Source organism: Mixophyes fleayi, chromosome 4 (assembly GCF_038048845.1).
Source record: "Mixophyes fleayi isolate aMixFle1 chromosome 4, aMixFle1.hap1, whole genome shotgun sequence".
In the NCBI taxonomy this organism is placed as follows: domain Eukaryota; kingdom Metazoa; phylum Chordata; class Amphibia; order Anura; family Limnodynastidae; genus Mixophyes; species Mixophyes fleayi.
This window is the reverse complement of record NC_134405.1, coordinates 283,957,035-283,962,034: the sequence shown is the minus strand read 5'-3', so window position 1 is coordinate 283,962,034 and position 5,000 is coordinate 283,957,035. Positions and strand designations below refer to the sequence as shown.

The 5,000-nt window shown below is 46.2% G+C and overlaps 10 non-coding genes and 11 pseudogenes across 10 annotated transcripts; all 21 read right to left on the bottom strand.

Annotated features, from left to right (window-relative positions):
- Positions 1-215: 215 nt before the first annotated feature.
- On the bottom strand, positions 216-334 carry LOC142155203 (5S ribosomal RNA; annotated as a pseudogene).
- A 280-nt stretch (positions 335-614) lies between these two features.
- LOC142153588 (5S ribosomal RNA) lies at positions 615-733 on the bottom strand. Its single transcript, XR_012691544.1, has one exon. It is a non-coding gene; the product is annotated as a 5S ribosomal RNA (ribosomal RNA).
- An 81-nt stretch (positions 734-814) lies between these two features.
- On the bottom strand, positions 815-933 carry LOC142153503 (5S ribosomal RNA; annotated as a pseudogene).
- An 80-nt stretch (positions 934-1,013) lies between these two features.
- On the bottom strand, positions 1,014-1,132 carry LOC142156357 (5S ribosomal RNA). The gene has a single exon (XR_012692424.1). It is a non-coding gene; the product is annotated as a 5S ribosomal RNA (ribosomal RNA).
- An 81-nt stretch (positions 1,133-1,213) lies between these two features.
- LOC142153632 (5S ribosomal RNA) lies at positions 1,214-1,332 on the bottom strand (annotated as a pseudogene).
- Positions 1,333-1,412: 80 nt separating this feature from the next.
- Positions 1,413-1,531, bottom strand: LOC142153558 (5S ribosomal RNA; annotated as a pseudogene).
- An 80-nt stretch (positions 1,532-1,611) lies between these two features.
- On the bottom strand, positions 1,612-1,730 carry LOC142153367 (5S ribosomal RNA). The gene has a single exon (XR_012691501.1). It is a non-coding gene; the product is annotated as a 5S ribosomal RNA (ribosomal RNA).
- Positions 1,731-1,812: 82 nt separating this feature from the next.
- LOC142156435 (5S ribosomal RNA) lies at positions 1,813-1,931 on the bottom strand. Its single transcript, XR_012692501.1, has one exon. It is a non-coding gene; the product is annotated as a 5S ribosomal RNA (ribosomal RNA).
- A 239-nt stretch (positions 1,932-2,170) lies between these two features.
- On the bottom strand, positions 2,171-2,289 carry LOC142153424 (5S ribosomal RNA; annotated as a pseudogene).
- Positions 2,290-2,370: 81 nt separating this feature from the next.
- LOC142154390 (5S ribosomal RNA) lies at positions 2,371-2,489 on the bottom strand. Its single transcript, XR_012691629.1, has one exon. It is a non-coding gene; the product is annotated as a 5S ribosomal RNA (ribosomal RNA).
- Positions 2,490-2,571: 82 nt separating this feature from the next.
- LOC142155973 (5S ribosomal RNA) lies at positions 2,572-2,690 on the bottom strand. Its single transcript, XR_012692055.1, has one exon. It is a non-coding gene; the product is annotated as a 5S ribosomal RNA (ribosomal RNA).
- Positions 2,691-2,772: 82 nt separating this feature from the next.
- LOC142154446 (5S ribosomal RNA) lies at positions 2,773-2,891 on the bottom strand (annotated as a pseudogene).
- An 80-nt stretch (positions 2,892-2,971) lies between these two features.
- Positions 2,972-3,090, bottom strand: LOC142155112 (5S ribosomal RNA). Its single transcript, XR_012691700.1, has one exon. It is a non-coding gene; the product is annotated as a 5S ribosomal RNA (ribosomal RNA).
- An 82-nt stretch (positions 3,091-3,172) lies between these two features.
- On the bottom strand, positions 3,173-3,291 carry LOC142153783 (5S ribosomal RNA; annotated as a pseudogene).
- Positions 3,292-3,372: 81 nt separating this feature from the next.
- On the bottom strand, positions 3,373-3,491 carry LOC142153348 (5S ribosomal RNA). The gene has a single exon (XR_012691484.1). It is a non-coding gene; the product is annotated as a 5S ribosomal RNA (ribosomal RNA).
- Positions 3,492-3,572: 81 nt separating this feature from the next.
- Positions 3,573-3,691, bottom strand: LOC142154201 (5S ribosomal RNA; annotated as a pseudogene).
- Positions 3,692-3,932: 241 nt separating this feature from the next.
- LOC142154547 (5S ribosomal RNA) lies at positions 3,933-4,051 on the bottom strand (annotated as a pseudogene).
- Positions 4,052-4,131: 80 nt separating this feature from the next.
- On the bottom strand, positions 4,132-4,250 carry LOC142155611 (5S ribosomal RNA; annotated as a pseudogene).
- Positions 4,251-4,332: 82 nt separating this feature from the next.
- On the bottom strand, positions 4,333-4,451 carry LOC142154366 (5S ribosomal RNA). The gene has a single exon (XR_012691627.1). It is a non-coding gene; the product is annotated as a 5S ribosomal RNA (ribosomal RNA).
- Positions 4,452-4,533: 82 nt separating this feature from the next.
- On the bottom strand, positions 4,534-4,652 carry LOC142156315 (5S ribosomal RNA). Its single transcript, XR_012692380.1, has one exon. It is a non-coding gene; the product is annotated as a 5S ribosomal RNA (ribosomal RNA).
- A 239-nt stretch (positions 4,653-4,891) lies between these two features.
- The window catches only part of LOC142154008 (5S ribosomal RNA), a 119-nt pseudogene continuing 10 nt past the window's right edge, over positions 4,892-5,000 (bottom strand).

The window sequence follows — 5,000 nt, the reverse complement described above, 5'->3', positions numbered from 1 at the left end:
TTATACATCTCAAAACCAGCATTGAAGGAAGTCGGAACAAGAGAGAAAAAAAAAAGTACTAACCAGGCCCGCACCTGCTTAGCTTTCAAGATCAGACGAGATTGGGCTTGTTCAGGGTGGTGTGGCTGTAGGTATTGGTTCCCTATTGACCTACATCTCTTATACATCTCAAAACCAGCATTGAAGGAAGTCGGAACAAGAGAGAAAAAAAAAAATGCCTACAGCACCTGGTATTCCCAGGTGGTCTCGCATCCAAGTACTAACCAGGCCCGGCTCTGCTTAGCTTCCAAGATCAGACAAGATTGGGCTTGTTCAGGGTGTCGTGACTGTAGGATTTGGTTTTCTAATGACCTACATCACTTATACATCTGAAAACCAGCATTGAAGGAAGCCGGATCAAAAGAGAAAAAAAAAGGCCTACAGCACCTGGTATTCCCAGGTGGTCTCCCATCCATGTACTAACTAGGTCTGGCGCGGCTTATCTTTCAAGATCAGACGAGATTGTGCTTGTTCAAGGTGGAGTGGCTGTAGGTATTAGTTTCCTATTGACCTACATCTCTTATACATCTCAACACCAGCATTGAAGGAAGCCAGAACAAGAGAGAAAAAAAAAAGGCCTACAGCACCTGGTATTCCCAGGTGGTCTCCCATCCAAGTACTAACCAGGCCCGGCCCTGCTTACCTTCCAAGATCAGATGAGATTGGGCTTGTTCAGGGTGGTGTGGCTGTAGGTATTGTTTTCATATTGACCTACATCTCTTATACATCTAGAAACCAGCATTGAAGGAAGCCGGAACAAGAGAGAAAAAAAAAAGGCCTACAGCACCTGGTATTCCCAGGTGGTCTCCCATCCAAGTACTAACCAGGCCTGGCTCTGCTTAGCTTCCAAGATCAGACGAGATTGGGCTTGTTCAGGGTGGTGTGGCTGTAGGTGTTTGTTTTCTATTGACCTACATCTCTTATACATCTCAAAACCAGCATTGAAGGAGGCCGGAACAAGAGAGAAAAAAAAAAGCCTACAGCACCTGGTATTTCCAGGTGGTCTCCCATCCAAGTACTAACCAGGCCCAGCCCTGCTTAGCTTCCAAGATCAGACGAGATTGAGCTTGTTCAGGGTGGTGTGGCTGTAGGTATTGTTCTCCTATTGACCTACATCTCTTATACATCTAAAAACAAGCATTGAAGGAAGCCGGAACAAGAGAAAAAAAAAAAAAGCCTATAGCACCTGTTATTCCCAGGTGGTCTCCCATCCAAGTACTAACCAGGCCTAGCCCTGCTTAACTTCCAAGATCAGACGAGATTGGGCTTGTTCAGGGTGGTGTGGCTGTAGGTATTGGTTTCCTATTGACCTACATCTCTTATAATCTCAAAACCAGCATTGAAGGAAGCCGGAACAAGAGAGAAAAAAAAAAGGCCTACAGCACCTGGTATTACCAGGTGGTCTCCCATCAAAGTACTAACCAGGTCCGGCCCTGCTTAGCTTCCAAGATCAGACGAGATTGGGCTTGTCCAGGGTGGTGTGGCTGTAGGTATTGGTTTCCTATTGACCTACATCTCTTATACATCTCAAAACCAGCATTGCAGGAGGCCGGAACAAGAGAGAAAAAAAAAAGCCTACAGCACCTGGTATTTCCAGGAGGTCTCCCATCCAAGTACTAACCAGGCCCAGCCCTGCTTAGCTTCCAAGATCAGACGAGATTGGGCTTGCTCAGGGTGGTGTGGCTGTAAGTATTGTTTTCTTATTGACCTACATCTCTTATACATCGAAAAACAAGCATTGAAGGAAGCCGGAACAAGAGAGAAAAAAAAAAAGGCCTACAGCACCTGGTATTCCCAGGTGGTCTCCCATCCAAGTACTAACCAGGCCCGGCCCTGCTTAGCTTCCAAGATCAGACGAGATTGGGCTTGTCCAGGGTGGTGTGGCTGTAGGTATTGGTTTCCTAATGACCTACATCACTTATACATTTTAATACCAGCACTGAAGGAAGCCAGAACAAGAGAGAAAAAAAAAAGTACTAACCAGGCCCGGACCTGCTTAGCTTTCAAGATCAGATGAGATTGGGAATGTTCAGGGTGGTGTGGCTGTAGGTATTGGTTTCCTATTGACCTACATCTCTTATACATCTCAAAACCAGCATTGAAGGAGGCCGGAACAAGAGATAAAAAAAGAAGCCTACAGCATCTGGTATTTCCAGGTGGTCTCCCAACGAAGTACTAACCAGACCCGGCCCTGCTTAGCTTCCAAGATCAGATGAGATTGGGCTTGTTCAGGGTGGTGTGGCTGTAGGTATTGTTTTCATATTGACCTACATCTCTTATACATCTAGAAACCAGCATTGAAGGAAGCCGGAACAAGAGAGAAGAAAAAAAGGCCTACAGCACCTGGTATTCCCAGGTGGTCTCCCATCCAAGTACTAACCATGCCCAGCCCTGCTTAGCTTCCAAGATCAGATGAGATTGGGCTTGTTCAGGGTGGTGTGGCTGTAGGTATTGTTTTTCTATTGACCTACATCTCTTATACATCTAAAAACAAGCATTGAAGGAAGCCGAAACAAGAGAGAAAAAAAAAAAAGCCTACAGCACCTGGTATTCCCAGGTGGTCTCCCATCCAAGTACTAACCAGGCCCGGCACTGCTTAGCTTCCAAGATCAGACGAGATTGGGCTTGTCCAGGGTGGTGTGGCTGTAGGTATTGGCTTCCTAATGCCCTACATCACTTATACATTTTAAAACCAGCATTGAAGGAAGCCAGAACAAGAGAGAAAAAAAAAAGGGCCTACAGCACCTGGTATTCCCAGGTGGTCTCGCATCCAAGTACTAACCAGGCCCGGCTCTGCTTAGCTTCCACGATCAGACGAGATTGGGCTTGTTCAGGGTGGTGTGGCTGTAGGTATTGGTTTCCTATTGACCTACATCTCTTATACATCTCAAAACCAGCATTGAAGGAGGCCGGAACAAGAGAGAAAAAAAAAAGCCTACAGCACCTGGTATTTCCAGGTGGTCTCCCATCCAAGTACTAACCAGGCCCAGCCCTGCTTAGCTTCCAAGATCAGACGAGATTGGGCTTGTTCAGGGTGGTGTGGCTGTAGGTAATGGTTTCCTATTGACCTACATCTCTTATACATCTCAAAACCAGCATTGAAGGAATTCGGAACAAGAGAGAAAAAAAAAAGGGCCTACAGCACCTGGTATTCCCAGGTGGTCTCGCATCCAAGTACTAACCAGGCCCGGCTCTGCTTAGCTTCCAAGATCAGACGAGATTGGGCTTGTTCAGGGTGGTGTGGCTGTAGGTATTGGTTTCTTATTGACCTACATCTCTTATACATCTAAAAACCAGCATTGAAGGAAGCCGGAACAAGAGAAAAAAAAAAAAGGCCTACAGCACCTGGTATTCTCAGGTGGTCTCCCATCCAAGTACTAACCAGGCCCGTCCCTGCTTAGCTTCCAAGATCAGAGGAGATTGGGCTTGTTCAGGGTGGTGCGGCTGTAGGTATTGTTTTCCCATTGACCTACATCTCTTATACATCTAAAAACCAGCATTGAAGGAAGCCGGAACAAGAGAGAAAAAAAAAAAGCCTACAGCACCTGGTATTCCCAGGTGGTCTCCCATCCAAGTACTAACTAGGGCTGGCCCTGCTTAGCTTCCAAGATCAGACGAGATTGGGCTTGTTCAGGGTGGTGTGGCTGTAGGTATTGGTTTCCTAATGACCTACATCACTTATACATCTCAAAACCAGCATTGAAGGAAGCCAGAACAAGAGAGAAAAAAAAAAGTACTAACCAGGCCCGCACCTGCTTAGCTTTCAAGATCAGACGAGATTGGGCTTGTTCAGGGTGGTGTTTCTGTAGGTATTGGTCCCCTATTGACCTACATCTCTTATACATCTCAAAACCAGCATTGAAGGAAGTCGGAACAAGAGAGAAAAAAAGAAATGCCTACAGCACCTGGTATTCCCAGGTGGTCTCGCATCCAAGTACTAACCAGGCCCGGCTCTGCTTAGCTTCCAAGATCAGATGAGATTGGGCTTGTTCAGGGTGTTGTGACTGTAGGATTTGGTTTTCTAATGACCTACATCACTTATACATCTGAAAACCAGCATTGAAGGAAGCCGGATCAAAAGAGAAAAAAAAAGGCCTACAGCACCTGGTATTCCCAGGTGGTCTCCCATCCATGTACTAACTAGGCCTGGCGCGGCTTATCTTTCAAGATCAGACGAGATTGTGCTTGTTCAAGGTGGAGTGGCTGTAGGTATTAGTTTCCTATTGACCTACATCTCTTATACATCTCAACACCAGCATTGAAGGAAGCCAGAACAAGAGAGAAAAAAAAAAAGGCCTACAGCACGTGGTATTCCCAGGTGGTCACCCATCCAAGTACTAACCAGGCCCAGCCCTGCTTAGCTTCCAAGATCAGATGAGATTGGGCTTGTTCAGGGTGGTGTGGCTGTAGGTCTTGTTTTCCTATTGACCTACATCTCTTATACATCGAAAAACAAGCATTGAAGGAAGCCGGAACAAGAGAGAAAAAAAAAAAGGCCTACAGCACCTGGTATTCCCAGGTGGTCTCCCATCCAAGTACTAATCAGGCCTGGCCCTGCTTAGCTTCCAAGATCAGACGAGATTGGGCTTGTCCAGGGTGGTGTGGCTGTAGGTATTGGTTTCCTAATGACCTACATCACTTATACATTTTAATACCAGCACTGAAGGAAGCCAGAACAAGAGAGAAAAAAAAAGTACTAACCAGGCCCGGACCTGCTTAGCTTTCAAGATCAGATGAGATTGGGCTTGTTCAGGGTGGTGTGGCTGTAGGTATTGGTTTCCCATTGACCTACATCTCTTATACATCTCAAAACCAGCATTGAAGGAAGACGGAACAAGAGAGAAAAAAAAAAGGCCTACAGCACCTGGTATTCCCAGGTGGTCTCCCATCAAAGTACTAACCAGGTCCGGCTCTGCTTAGCTTCCAAGATCAAACGAGATTGGGCTTGCTCAGGGTGGTGT